This window comes from Chionomys nivalis, chromosome X (genome assembly GCF_950005125.1).
Source record: "Chionomys nivalis chromosome X, mChiNiv1.1, whole genome shotgun sequence".
NCBI lineage: Eukaryota > Metazoa > Chordata > Mammalia > Rodentia > Cricetidae > Chionomys > Chionomys nivalis.
In genome coordinates, this window is record NC_080112.1 from 41,714,242 (window position 1) to 41,729,874 (window position 15,633).

The window sequence follows — 15,633 nt, forward strand, 5'->3', positions numbered from 1 at the left end:
TCGCGTTCTTTTGAAAGTTTATTAATTTCACAAAAGCTTTAGTAAGAAACGCACATGCGTTTCTTTGTAAAGACAGGCAGTTGTTTGCTACTTGTGAAATCACTGTTAGAACTGAGATCAGTGTTCCTTTTCTCAGTACAAGCTTTACTTTGAAAGATAATCGCGTTCTTTGGAAAGATTATTAATTTCACGAAAGTTTTAGTACGAAACGCACATGCGTTACATTATAAAGACAAGCAGTTGTTTGCTACATGTGAAAGCACTGTTAGAACTGAGATTAGTGTTGCTTTTCTCAGTACAAGCTTTACTTTGAAAGATAATCGCGTTCTTTTGAAAGTTTATTAATTTCACGAAAGCTTTAGTAAGAAAGGCACATGCATTACTTTGTCAAGACAAGCAGTTGTTTGCTACGTGTGAAAGCACTGTTAGAACTGAGATGAGTGTTGCTTTTCTCAGTACAAGCTTTACTTTGAAAGATAATCGCGTTCTTTCGAAAGATTATTAATTTCACGAAAGCTTTAGTACGAAACGCACATGCGTTACATTATAAAGACAAGCAGTTGTTTGCTACATGTGGAAGCACTGTTAGAACTGAGATCAGTGTTGCTTTTCTCAGTACAATCTTTACTTTGAAAGATAATCGCGTTCTTGTGAAAGTTTATTAATTTCACGAAAGCTTTAGTAAGAAACGCACATGCGTTTCTTTGTAAAGACAGGCAGTTTTTTGCTACGTGTGAAAGCACTGTTAGAACTGAGATCAGTGTTGCTTTTCTCAGTACAAGCTTTACTTTGAAAGATAATCGCGTTCTTTTGAAAGTTTATTAATTTCACAAAAGCTTTAGTCTGAAACGCACATGCGTTTCTTCGTAAAGACAAGCAGTTGTTTGCTCCGTGTGAAAGCACTGTTAGAACTGAGATCAGTGTTGCTTTTCTCAGTACAAGCTTTACTTTGAAAGATAATCGCGTTCTTGTGAAAGTTTATTAATTTCACGAAGGCTTTAGTAAGAAACGCACAGGCGTTACTTTGTCAAGACAAGCAGTTGTTTGCTATGTGTTAAAGCACTGTTAGAACTGAGATCAGTGTTGCTTTTCTCAGTACAAGCTTTACTTTGAAAGATAATCGCGTTCTTTTGAAAGTTTATTAATTTCACGAAAGCTTTTGGAAGAAACGCACATGCGTTTCTTTCTAAAGACAAGCAGTTGTTTGCTACATGTGAAAGCACTGTTAGAACTGAGATCAGTGTTGCTTTTCTCAGTACAAGCTTTACTTTGAAAGATAATCGCGTTCTTTTGAAAGTTTATTAATTTCACGAAAGCTTTAGGAAGAAACGCACATGCGTTTCTTTGTAAAGACAAGTCGGTATTTGTTACGTGTGAAAGCACTGTTAGAACTGAGATCAGTGTTGCTTTTCTCAGTACAAGCTTTACTTTGAAAGACAATCGCGTTCTTTTGAAAGTTTATTAATTTCACGAAAGCTTTAGTCTGAAACGCACATGCGTTTCTTCGTAAAGACAAGCAGTTGTTTGCTAAGTGTGAAAGCACTGTTAGAACTGAGATGAGTGTTCCTTTTCTCAGTACAAGCTTTACTTTGAAAGATAATCGCGTTCTTTTGAAAGTTTATTAATTTCACGAAAGCTTTAGGAAGAAACGCACATGCGTTTCTTTGTCAAGACAAGCAGTTGTTTGATACGTGTGAAATCACTGTTAGACCTGAGATGAGGGTTCCTTTTCTCAGTACAAGCTTTACTTTGAAAGATAATCGCGTTCTTTTGAAAGTTTATTAATTTCACGAAAGCTTTAGTCTGAAACATACATGCGTTTCTTCGTAAAGACAAGCAGTTGTTTGCTACGTGTGAAAGTACTGTTAGAACAGAGATCAGTGTTGCTTCTCTCAGTACAAGCTTTACTTTGAAAGATAATCGCATTCTTTTGAAAGTTTATTAATTTCACGAAAGCTTTAGGAAGAAACGCACATACGTTTCTTTGTCAAGACAAGCAGTTGTTTGATACGTGTGAAATCACTGTTAGAACTGAGATCAGTGTTGCTTTTCTCAGTACAAGATTTACTTTGAAAGATAATCGCGTTCTTTTGAAAGATTATTAATTTCACGAAAGTTTTATACGAAATGCACATGCGTTACATTATAAAGACAAGCAGTTGTTTGCGACATGTGAAAGCACTGTTAGAACTGAGATGAGTGTTGCTTTTCTCAGTACAAGCTTTACTTTGAAAGATAATCGCGTTCTTTTGAAAGTTTATTAATTTCACGAAAGATTTAGTAAGAAACGCACATGCGTTTCTTCGTAAAGACAAGCAGTTGTTTGCTACGTGTGAAAGCACTGTTAGAACTGAGATCAGTGTTGCTTTTCTCAGTACAAGCTTTACTTTGAAAGATAATCGCGTTCTTTCGAAAGATTATTAATTTCACGAAAGCTTTAGTACGAAACGCACATGCGTTACATTATAAAGACAAGCAGTTGTTTGCTACATGTGGAAGCACTGTTAGAACTGAGATCAGTGTTGCTTTTCTCAGTACAATCTTTACTTTGAAAGATAATCGCGTTCTTGTGAAAGTTTATTAATTTCACGAAAGCTTTAGTAAGAAACGCACATGCGTTTCTTTGTAAAGACAGGCAGTTTTTTGCTACGTGTGAAAGCACTGTTAGAACTGAGATCAGTGTTGCTTTTCTCAGTACAAGCTTTACTTTGAAAGATAATCGCGTTCTTTTGAAAGTTTATTAATTTCACAAAAGCTTTAGTCTGAAACGCACATGCGTTCCTTCGTAAAGACAAGCAGTTGTTTGCTCCGTGTGAAAGCACTGTTAGAACTGAGATCAGTGTTGCTTTTCTCAGTACAAGCTTTACTTTGAAAGATAATCGCGTTATTTTGAAAGTTTATTAATTTCACGAAAGCTTTAGGAAGAAACGCACATGCGTTTCTTTCTAAAGACAAGCAGTTGTTTGCTACATGTGAAAGCACTGTTAGAACTGAGATCAGTGTTGCTTTTCTCAGTACAAGCTTTACTTTGAAAGATAATCGCGTTCTTTTGAAAGTTTATTAATTTCACGAAAGCTTTAGGAAGAAACGCAGATGCGTTTCTTTGTAAAGACAAGCAGTTGTTTGCTACATGTGAAAGCACTGTTAGAACAGAGATCAGTGTTGCTTCTCTCAGTACAAGCTTTACTTTGAAAGATAATCGCGTTCTTTTGAAAGTTTATTAATTTCACGAAAGCTTTAGGAAGAAACGCACATGCGTTTCTTTGTAAAGACAAGTAGGTATTTGTTACGTGTGAAAGCACTGTTAGAACTGAGATCATTTTTGCTTTTCTCAGTACAAGCTTTACTTTGAAAGATAATCGCGTTCTTTTGAAAGATTATTAATTTCAAGAAAGCTTAAGTACGAAACGCACATGCGTTTCTTCGTAAAGACAAGCAGTTGTTTGCTAAGTGTGAAAGCACTGTTAGAACTGAGATGAGTGTTCCTTTTCTCAGTACAAGCTTTACTTTGAAAGATAATCGCGTTCTTTTGAAAGTTTATTAATTTCACGAAAGCTTTAGGAAGAAACGCACATGCGTTTCTTTGTCAAGACAAGCAGTTGTTTGATACGTGTGAAATCACTGTTAGACCTGAGATGAGGGTTCCTTTTCTCAGTACAAGCTTTACTTTGAAAGATAATCGCGTTCTTTTGAAAGTTTATTAATTTCACGAAAGCTTTAGTCTGAAACATACATGCGTTTCTTCGTAAAGACAAGCAGTTGTTTCCTACGTGTGAAAGCACTGTTAGAACTGAGATGAGGGTTCCTTTTCTCAGTACAAGCTTTACTTTGAAAGATAATCGCGTTCTTGTGAAAGTTTATTAATTTCACGAAAGCTTTAGTCTGAAACGCACATGCGTTTCTTCGTAAAGACAAGCAGTTGTTTCCTACGTGTGAAAGCACTGTTAGAACTGAGATCAGTGTTGCTTTTCTCAGGACAAGCTTTACTTTGAAAGATAATCGCGTTCTTTTGAAAGATTATAAATTTCACGAAAGCTTTAGTACGAAACGCACATGCGTTACATTATAAAGACAAGCAGTTGTTTGCTACATGTGGAAGCACTGTTAGAACTGACATCAGTGTTGCTTTTCTCAGTACAATCTTTACTTTGAAAGATAATCGCGTTCTTTTGAAAGTTTATTAATTTCACGAAAGCTTTAGGAAGAAACGCACATGCGTTTCTTTGTAAAGACAAGTAGGTATTTGTTACGTGTGAAAGCACTGTTAGAACTGAGATCATTTTTGCTTTTCTCAGTACAAGCTTTACTTTGAAAGATAATCGCGTTCTTTTGAAAGATTATTAATTTCAAGAAAGCTTAAGTACGAAACGCACATGCGTTACACTATAAAGACAAGCAGTTGTTTGCTACATGTGAAAGCACTGTTAGAACTGAGATGTGTGTTCCTTTTCTCAGTACAAGCTTTACTTTGAAAGATAATCGCGTTCTTTTGAAAGTTTATTAATTTCACGAAAGCTTTAGGAAGAAACGCACATGCGTTTCTTTGTAAAGACAGGCAGTTTTTTGCTACGTGTGAAAGCACTGTTAGAACTGAGATCAGTGTTGCTTTTCTCAGTACAAGCTTTACTTTGAAAGATAATCGCGTTCTTTTGAAAGTTTATTAATTTCACAAAAGCTTTAGTCTGAAACGCACATGCGTTTCTTCGTAAAGACAAGCAGTTGTTTGCTCCGTGTGAAAGCACTGTTAGAACTGAGATCAGTGTTGGTTTTCTCAGTACAAGCTTTACTTTGAAAGATAATCGCGTTCTTGTGAAAGTTTATTAATTTCACGAAGGCTTTAGTAAGAAACGCACAGGCGTTACTTTGTCAAGACAAGCAGTTGTTTGCTATGTGTTAAAGCACTGTTAGAACTGAGATCAGTGTTGCTTTTCTCAGTACAAGCTTTACTTTGAAAGATAATCGCGTTCTTTTGAAAGTTTATTAATTTCACGAAAGCTTTAGGAAGAAACGCACATGCGTTTCTTTCTAAAGACAAGCAGTTGTTTGCTACATGTGAAAGCACTGTTAGAACTGAGATCAGTGTTGCTTTTCTCAGTACAAGCTTTACTTTGAAAGATAATCGCGTTCTTTTGAAAGTTTATTAATTTCACGAAAGCTTTAGGAAGAAACGCACATGCGTTTCTTTGTAAAGACAAGCAGTTGTTTGCTACATGTGAAAGCACTGTTAGAACAGAGATCAGTGTTGCTTCTCTCAGTACAAGCTTTACTTTGAAAGATAATCGCGTTCTTTTGAAAGTTTATTAATTTCACGAAAGCTTTAGGAAGAAACGCACATGCGTTTCTTTGTAAAGACAAGTCGGTATTTGTTACGTGTGAAAGCACTGTTAGAACTGAGATCAGTGTTGCTTTTCTCAGTACAAGCTTTACTTTGAAAGACAATCGCGTTCTTTTGAAAGTTTATTAATTTCACGAAAGCTTTAGTAAGAAACGCACATGCGTTTCTTTGTAAAGACAGGCAGTTGTTTGCTACGTGTAAAAGCACTGTTAGAACTGATATCAGTGTTGCTTTTCTCAGTACAAGCTTTACTTTGAAAGATAATCGCGTTCTTTTGAAAGATTATTAATTTCACGAAAGTTTTAGTACGAAACGCACATGCGTTACATTATAAAGACAAGCAGTTGTTTGCGACATGTGAAAGCACTGTTAGAACAGAGATCAGTGTTGCTTCTCTCAGTACAAGCTTTACTTTGAAAGATAATCGCGTTCTTTTGAAAGTTTATTAATTTCACGAAAGCTTTAGGAAGAAACGCACATGCGTTTCTTTGTACAGACAAGTAGGTATTTGTTACGTGTGAAAGCACTGTTAGAACTGAGATCATTGTTGCTTTTCTCAGTACAAGCTTTACTTTGAAAGATAATCGCGTTCTTTTGAAAGATTATTAATTTCAAGAAAGCTTAAGTACGAAACGCACATGCGTTACACTATAAAGACAAGCAGTTGTTTGCTACATGTGAAAGCACTGTTAGAACTGAGATGTGTGTTCCTTTTCTCAGTACAAGCTTTAATTTGAAAGATAATCGCGTTCTTTTGAAAGTTTATTAATTTCACGAAAGCTTTAGGAAGAAACGCACATGCGTTACATTATAAAGACAAGCAGTTGTTTGCTACATGTGAAAGCACTGTTAGAACTGAGATCAGTGTTGCTTTTCTCAGTACAATCCTTACTTTGAAAGATAATCGCGTTCTTTTGAAAGTTTATTAATTTCACGAAAGCTTTAGGAAGAAACGCACATACGTTTCTTTGTCAAGACAAGCAGTTGTTTGATATGTGTGAAATCACTGTTAGAACTGAGGTCAGTGTTACTTTTCTCAGTACAAGCTTTACTTTGAAAGATAATCGCGTTCTTTTGAAAGTTTATTAATTTCACGAAAGCTTTAGTCTGAAACGCACATGCGTTTCTTCGTAAAGACAAGCAGTTGTTTGCTACGTGTGAAAGCACTGTTAGAACTGAGATCAGTGTTGCTTTTCTCAGTACAAGCTTTACTTTGAAAGATAATTGCGTTCTTGTGAAAGTTTATTAATTTCACGAAAGCTTTAGTAAGAAACGCACATGCGTTTCTTTGTAAAGACAGGTAGTTGTTTGCTACGTGTGAAAGCACTGTTAGAACTGAGATCAGTGTTGCTTTTCTCAGTACAAGCTTTACTTTGAAAGATAATCGCGTTCTTTTGAAAGATTATTAATTTCACGAAAGTTTTTGTACGAAACGCACATGCGTTACATTATAAAGACAAGCAGTTGTTTGCGACATGTGAAAGCACTGTTAGAACAGAGATCAGTGTTGCTTCTCTCAGTACAAGCTTTACTTTGAAAGATAATCGCGTTCTTTTGAAAGTTTATTAATTTCACGAAAGCTTTAGGAAGAAACGCACATGCGTTTCTTTGTACAGACAAGTAGGTATTTGTTACGTGTGAAAGCACTGTTAGAACTGAGATCATTGTTGCTTTTCTCAGTACAAGCTTTACTTTGAAAGATAATCGCGTTCTTTTGAAAGATTATTAATTTCAAGAAAGCTTAAGTACGAAACGCACATGCGTTACACTATAAAGACAAGCAGTTGTTTGCTACATGTGAAAGCACTGTTAGAACTGAGATGTGTGTTCCTTTTCTCAGTACAAGCTTTAATTTGAAAGATAATCGCGTTCTTTTGAAAGTTTATTAATTTCACGAAAGCTTTAGGAAGAAACGCACATGCGTTACATTATAAAGACAAGCAGTTGTTTGCTACATGTGAAAGCACTGTTAGAACTGAGATCAGTGTTGCTTTTCTCAGTACAATCCTTACTTTGAAAGATAATCGCGTTCTTTTGAAAGTTTATTAATTTCACGAAAGCTGTAGGAAGAAACGCACATACGTTTCTTTGTCAAGACAAGCAGTTGTTTGATATGTGTGAAATCACTGTTAGAACTGAGGTCAGTGTTACTTTTCTCAGTACAAGCTTTACTTTGAAAGATAATCGCGTTCTTTTGAAAGTTTATTAATTTCACGAAAGTTTTAGTACGAAACGCACATGCGTTACATTATAAAGACAAGCAGTTGTTTGCGACATGTGAAAGCACTGTTAGAACTGAGATTAGTGTTGCTTTTCTCAGTACAAGCTTTACTTTGAAAGATAATCGCGTTCTTTTGAAAGTTTATTAATTTCACAAAAGCTTTAGTAAGAAACGCACATGCGTTTCTTTGTAAAGACAGGCAGTTGTTTGCTACTTGTGAAATCACTGTTAGAACTGAGATCAGTGTTGCTTTTCTCAGTACAAGCTTTACTTTGAAAGATAATCGCGTTCTTTGGAAAGATTATTAATTTCACGAAAGTTTTAGTACGAAACGCACATGCGTTACATTATAAAGACAAGCAGTTTTTTGCTACATGTGGAAGCACTGTTAGAACTGAGATCAGTGTTGCTTTTCTCAGTACAATCTTTACTTTGAAAGATAATCGTGTTCTTTTGAAAGTTTATTAATTTCACGAAAGCTTTATGAAGAAACGCACATACGTTTCTTTGTCAAGACAAGCAGTTGTTTGATATGTGTGAAATCACTGTTAAAACTGAGATCAGTGTTGCTTTTCTCAGTACAAGATTTACTTTGAAAGATAATCGCGTTCTTTTGAAAGTTTATTAATTTCACGAAAGCTTTAGTAAGAAACGCACATGCGTTACTTTGTCAAGACAAGCAGTTGTTTGCTATGTGTGAAAGCACTGATAGAACTGAGATCAGTGTTGCTTTTCTCAGTACAAGCTTTACTTTGAAAGATAATCGCGTTCTTTTGAAAGTTTATTAATTTCACGAAAGCTTTAGGAAGAAACGCACATGCGTTTCTTTCTAAAGACAAGCAGTTGTTTGCTACATGTGAAAGCACTGTTAGAACAGAGATCAGTGTTGCTTCACTCAGTACAAGCTTTACTTTGAAAGATAATCGCGTTCTTTTGAAAGTTTATTAATTTCACAAAAGCTTTAGGAAGAAACGCACATGCGTTTCTTTGTAAAGACAAGCAGTTGTTTGCTACATGTGAAAGCACTGTTAGAACAGAGATCAGTGTTGCTTCTCTCAGTACAAGCTTTACTTTGAAAGATAATCGCGTTCTTTTGAAAGTTTATTAATTTCACGAAAGCTTTAGGAAGAAACGCACATGCGTTTCTTTGTAAAGACAAGTAGGTATTTGTTACGTGTGAAAGCACTGTTAGAACTGAGATCAGTGTTGCTTTTCTCAGTACAAGCTTTACTTTGAAAGACAATCGCATTCTTTTGAAAGTTTATTAATTTCACGAAAGCTTTAGTCTGAAACGCACATGCGTTTCTTCGTAAAGACAAGCAGTTGTTTGCCACGTGTGAAAGCACTGTTAGAACTGAGATGAGTGTTCCTTTTCTCAGTACAAGCTTTACTTTGAAAGATAATCGCGTTCTTTTGAAAGTTTATTAATTTCACGAAAGCTTTAGGAAGAAACGCACATGCGTTTCTTCGTAAAGACAAGCAGTTGTTTGCTACGTGTGAAAGCACTGTTAGAACTGAGATCAGTGTTGCTTTTCTCAGTACAAGCTTTACTTTGAAAGATAATCGCGTTCTTTTGAAAGATTATTAATTTCACGAAAGCTTTAGTACGAAACGCACATGCGTTACATTATAAAGACAAGCAGTTGTTTGCTACATGTGGAAGCACTGTTAGAACTGAGATCAGTGTTGCTTTTCTCAGTACAATCTTTACTTTGAAAGATAATCGCGTTCTTTTGAAAGTTTATTAATTTCACGAAAGCTTTAGGAAGAAACGCACATACGTTTCTTTGTCAAGACAAGCAGTTGTTTGATATGTGTGAAATCACTGTTAGAACTGAGGTCAGTGTTGCTTTTCTCAGTACAAGCTTTACTTTGAAAGATAATCGCGTTCTTTTGAAAGTTTATTAATTTCACGAAAGCTTTAGTCTGAAACGCACATGCGTTTCTTCGTAAAGACAAGCAGTTGTTTGCTACGTGTGAAAGCACTGTTAGAACTGAGATCAGTGTTGCTTTTCTCAGTACAAGCTTTACTTTGAAAGATAATCGCGTTCTTGTGAAAGTTTATTAATTTCACAAAAGCTTTAGTAAGAAACGCACATGCGTTTCTTTGTAAAGACAGGCAGTTGTTTGCTACGTGTAAAAGCACTGTTAGAACTGATATCAGTGTTGCTTTTCTCAGTACAAGCTTTACTTTGAAAGATAATCGCGTTCTTTTGAAAGATTATTAATTTCACGAAAGTTTTAGTACGAAACGCACATGCGTTACATTATAAAGACAAGCAGTTGTTTGCGACATGTGAAAGCACTGTTAGAACTGAGATCAGTGTTGCTTTTCTCAGTACAAGCTTTACTTTGAAAGATAATCGCGTTCTTTTGAAAGTTTATTAATTTCACGAAAGCTTTAGGAAGAAACGCACATGCGTTTCTTTGTAAAGGCAAGCAGTTGTTTGCTACATGTGAAAGCACTGTTAGAACAGAGATCAGTGTTGCTTCTCTCAGTACAAGCTTTACTTTGAAAGATAATCGCGTTCTTTTGAAAGTTTATTAATTTCACGAAAGCTTTAGGAAGAAACGCACATGCGTTTCTTTGTAAAGACAAGTAGGTATTTGTTACGTGTGAAAGCACTGTTAGAACTGAGATCATTGTTGCTTTTCTCAGTACAAGCTTTACTTTGAAAGATAATCGCGTTCTTTTGAAAGATTATTAATTTCAAGAAAGCTTAAGTACGAAACGCACATGCGTTACACTATAAAGACAAGCAATTGTTTGCTACATGTGAAAGCACTGTTAGAACTGAGATCAGTGTTGCTTTTCTCAGTACAAGCTTTACTTTGAAAGATAATCGCGTTCTTTTGAAAGTTTATTAATTTCACGAAAGCTTTAGGAAGAAACGCACATACGTTTCTTTGTCAAGACAAGCAGTTGTTTGATATGTGTGAAATCACTGTTAGAACTGAGATCAGTGTTGCTTTTCTCAGTACAAGCTTTACTTTGAAAGATAATCGCGTTCTTGTGAAAGTTTATTAATTTCACGAAAGCTTTAGTAAGAAACGCACATGCGTTTCTTTGTAAAGACAGGCAGTTTTTTGCTACGTGTGAAAGCACTGTTAGAACTGAGATCAGTGTTGCTTTTCTCAGTACAAGCTTTACTTTGAAAGATAATCGCGTTCTTTTGAAAGTTTATTAATTTCACAAAAGCTTTAGTCTGAAACGCACATGCGTTTCTTCGTAAAGGCAAGCAGTTGTTTGCTCCGTGTGAAAGCACTGTTAGAACTGAGATCAGTGTTGCTTTTCTCAGTACAAGCTTTACTTTGAAAGATAATCGCATTCTTGTGAAAGTTTATTAATTTCACGAAGGCTTTAGTAAGAAACGCACATGCGTTACTTTTTCAAGACAAGCAGTTGTTTGCTATGTGTGAAATCACTGTTAGAACTGAGGTCAGTGTTGCTTTTCTCAGTACAAGCTTTACTTTGAAAGATAATCGCGTTCTTTTGAAAGTTTATTAATTTCACGAAAGCTTTAGTAAGAAACGCACATGCGTTTCTTTGTAAAGACAGGCAGTTGTTCGCTACGTGTAAAAGCACTGTTAGAACTGATATCAGTGTTGCTTTTCTCAGTACAAGCTTTACTTTGAAAGATAATCGCGTTCTTTTGAAAGTTTATTAATTTCACGAAAGTTTTAGTACGAAACGCACATGCGTTACATTATAAAGACAAGCAGTTGTTTGCGACATGTGAAAGCACTGTTAGAACAGAGATCAGTGTTGCTTCTCTCAGTACAAGCTTTACTTTGAAAGATAATCGCGTTCTTTTGAAAGTTTATTAATTTCACGAAAGCTTTAGGAAGAAACGCACATGCGTTTCTTTGTAAAGACAAGTAGGTATTTGTTACGTGTGAACGCACTGTTAGAACTGAGATCATTTTTGCTTTTCTCAGTACAAGCTTTACTTTGAAAGATAATCGCGTTCTTTTGAAAGATTATTAATTTCAAGAAAGCTTAAGTACGAAACGCACATGCGTTACACTATAAAGACAAGCAGTTGTTTGCTACATGTGAAAGCACTGTTAGAACTGAGCTGTGTGTTCCTTTTCTCAGTACAAGCTTTACTTTGAAAGATAATCGCGTTCTTTTGAAAGTTTATTAATTTCACGAAAGCTTTAGTACGAAACGCACATGCGTTACATTATAAAGACAAGCAGTTGTTTGCTACATGTGAAAGCACTGTTAGAACTGAGATCAGTGTTGCTTTTCTCAGTACAATCCTTACTTTGAAAGATAATCGCGTTCTTTTGAAAGTTTATTAATTTCACGAAAGCTTTAGGAAGAAACGCACATACGTTTCTTTGTCAAGACAAGCAGTTGTTTGATATGTGTGAAATCACTGTTAGAACTGAGGTCAGTGTTGCTTTTCTCAGTACAAGCTTTACTTTGAAAGATAATCGCGTTCTTTTGAAAGTTTATTAATTTCACGAAAGCTTTAGTCTGAAACGCACATGCGTTTCTTCGTAAAGACAAGCAGTTGTTTGCTACGTGTGAAAGCACTGTTAGAACTGAGATCAGTGTTGCTTTTCTCAGTACAAGCTTTACTTTGAAAGATAATCGCGTTCTTGTGAAAGTTTATTAATTTCACGAAAGCTTTAGTAAGAAACGCACATGCGTTTCTTTGTAAAGACAGGTAGTTGTTTGCTACGTGTGAAAGCACTGTTAGAACTGAGATCAGTGTTGCTTTTCTCAGTACAAGCTTTACTTTGAAAGATAATCGCGTTCTTTTGAAAGATTATTAATTTCACGAAAGTTTTAGTACGAAACGCACATGCGTTACATTATAAAGACAAGCAGTTGTTTGCGACATGTGAAAGCACTGTTAGAACTGAGATTAGTGTTGCTTTTCTCAGTACAAGCTTTACTTTGAAAGATAATCGCGTTCTTTTGAAAGTTTATTAATTTCACAAAAGCTTTAGTAAGAAACGCACATGCGTTTCTTTGTAAAGACAGGCAGTTGTTTGCTACTTGTGAAATCACTGTTAGAACTGAGATCAGTGTTCCTTTTCTCAGTACAAGCTTTACTTTGAAAGATAATCGCGTTCTTTGGAAAGATTATTAATTTCACGAAAGTTTTAGTACGAAACGCACATGCGTTACATTATAAAGACAAGCAGTTGTTTGCTACATGTGAAAGCACTGTTAGAACTGAGATTAGTGTTGCTTTTCTCAGTACAAGCTTTACTTTGAAAGATAATCGCGTTCTTTTGAAAGTTTATTAATTTCACGAAAGCTTTAGTAAGAAAGGCACATGCATTACTTTGTCAAGACAAGCAGTTGTTTGCTACGTGTGAAAGCACTGTTAGAACTGAGATCAGTGTTGCTTTTCTCAGTACAAGCTTTACTTTGAAAGATAATCACGTTCTTTTGAAAGTTTATTAATTTCACGAAAGCTTTAGGAAGAAACGCACATGCGTTTCTTTGTAAAGACAAGCAGTTGTTTGCTACATGTGAAAGCACTGTTAGAACAGAGATCAGTGTTGCTTCTCTCAGTACAAGCTTTACTTTGAAAGATAATCGCATTCTTTTGAAAGTTTATTAATTTCACGAAAGCTTTAGGAAGAAACGCACATACGTTTCTTTGTCAAGACAAGCAGTTGTTTGATACGTGTGAAATCACTGTTAGAACTGAGATCAGTGTTGCTTTTCTCAGTACAAGATTTACTTTGAAAGATAATCGCATTCTTTTGAAAGATTATTAATTTCACGAAAGTTTTAGTACGAAATGCACATGCGTTACATTATAAAGACAAGCAGTTGTTTGCGACATGTGAAAGCACTGTTAGAACTGAGATGAGTGTTGCTTTTCTCAGTACAAGCTTTACTTTGAAAGATAATCGTGTTCTTTTGAAAGTTTATTAATTTCACGAAAGCTTTAGTAAGAAACGCACATGCGTTTCTTCGTAAAGACAAGCAGTTGTTTGCTACGTGTGAAAGCACTGTTAGAACTGAGATCAGTGTTGCTTTTCTCAGTACAAGCTTTACTTTGAAAGATAATCGCGTTCTTTCGAAAGATTATTAATTTCACGAAAGCTTTAGTACGAAACGCACATGCGTTACATTATAAAGACAAGCAGTTGTTTGCTACATGTGGAAGCACTGTTAGAACTGAGATCAGTGTTGCTTTTCTCAGTACAATCTTTACTTTGAAAGATAATCGCGTTCTTGTGAAAGTTTATTAATTTCACGAAAGCTTTAGTAAGAAACGCACATGCGTTTCTTTGTAAAGACAGGCAGTTTTTTGCTACGTGTGAAAGCACTGTTAGAACTGAGATCAGTGTTGCTTTTCTCAGTACAAGCTTTACTTTGAAAGATAATCGCATTCTTGTGAAAGTTTATTAATTTCACGAAGGCTTTAGTAAGAAACGCACATGCGTTACTTTTTCAAGACAAGCAGTTGTTTGCTATGTGTTAAAGCACTGTTAGAACTGAGATCAGTGTTGCTTTTCTCAGTACAAGCTTTACTTTGAAAGATAATCGCGTTATTTTGAAAGTTTATTAATTTCACGAAAGCTTTAGGAAGAAACGCACATGCGTTTCTTTCTAAAGACAAGCAGTTGTTTGCTACATGTGAAAGCACTGTTAGAACTGAGATCAGTGTTGCTTTTCTCAGTACAAGCTTTACTTTGAAAGATAATCGCGTTCTTTTGAAAGTTTATTAATTTCACGAAAGCTTTAGGAAGAAACGCACATGCGTTTCTTTGTAAAGACAAGCAGTTGTTTGCTACATGTGAAAGCACTGTTAGAACAGAGATCAGTGTTGCTTCTCTCAGTACAAGCTTTACTTTGAAAGATAATCGCGTTCTTTTGAAAGTTTATTAATTTCACGAAAGCTTTAGGAAGAAACGCACATGCGTTTCTTTGTAAAGACAAGTAGGTATTTGTTACGTGTGAAAGCACTGTTAGAACTGAGATCATTGTTGCTTTTCTCAGTACAAGCTTTACTTTGAAAGATAATCGCGTTCTTTTGAAAGTTTATTAATTTCAAGAAAGCTTAAGTACGAAACGCACATGCGTTTCTTTGTAAAGACAAGCAGTTGTTTGCTAAGTGTGAAAGCACTGTTAGAACTGAGATGAGTGTTCCTTTTCTCAGTACAAGCTTTACTTTGAAAGATAATCGCGTTCTTTTGAAAGTTTATTAATTTCACGAAAGCTTTAGGAAGAAACGCACATGCGTTTCTTTGTCAAGACAAGCAGTTGTTTGATACGTGTGAAATCACTGTTAGACCTGAGATGAGGGTTCCTTTTCTCAGTACAAGCTTTACTTTGAAAGATAATCGCGTTCTTTTGAAAGATTATTAATTTCACGAAAGCTTTAGTCTGAAACACACATGCGTTTCTTCGTAAAGACAAGCAGTTGTTTGATACGTGTCAAATCACTGTTAGAACTGAGATGAGGGTTCCTTTTCTCAGTACAAGCTTTACTTTGAAAGATAATCGCGTTCTTGTGAAAGTTTATTAATTTCACGAAAGCTTTAGTCTGAAACGCACATGCGTTTCTTCGTAAAGACAAGCAGTTGTTTCCTACGTGTGAAAGCACTGTTAGAACTGAGATCAGTGTTGCTTTTCTCAGTACAAGCTTTACTTTGAAAGATAATCGCGTTCTTTTGAAAGATTATAAATTTCATGAAAGCTTTAGTACGAAACGCACATGCGTTACATTATAAAGACAAGCAGTTGTTTGCTACATGTGGAAGCACTGTTAGAACTGAGATCAGTGTTGCTTTTCTCAGTACAATCTTTACTTTGAAAGATAATCGCGTTCTTTTGAAAGTTTATTAATTTCACGAAAGCTTTAGGAAGAAACGCACATACGTTTCTTTGTCAAGACAAGCAGTTGTTTGATATGTGTGAAATCACTGTTAGAACTGAGGTCAGTGTTGCTTTTCTCAGTACAAGCTTTACTTTGAAAGATAATCGCGTTCTTTTGAAAGTTTATTAATTTCACGAAAGCTTTAGTAAGAAACGCACATGCGTTTCTTTGTAAAGACAGGCAGTTGTTCGCTACGTGTAAAAGCACTGTTAGAACTG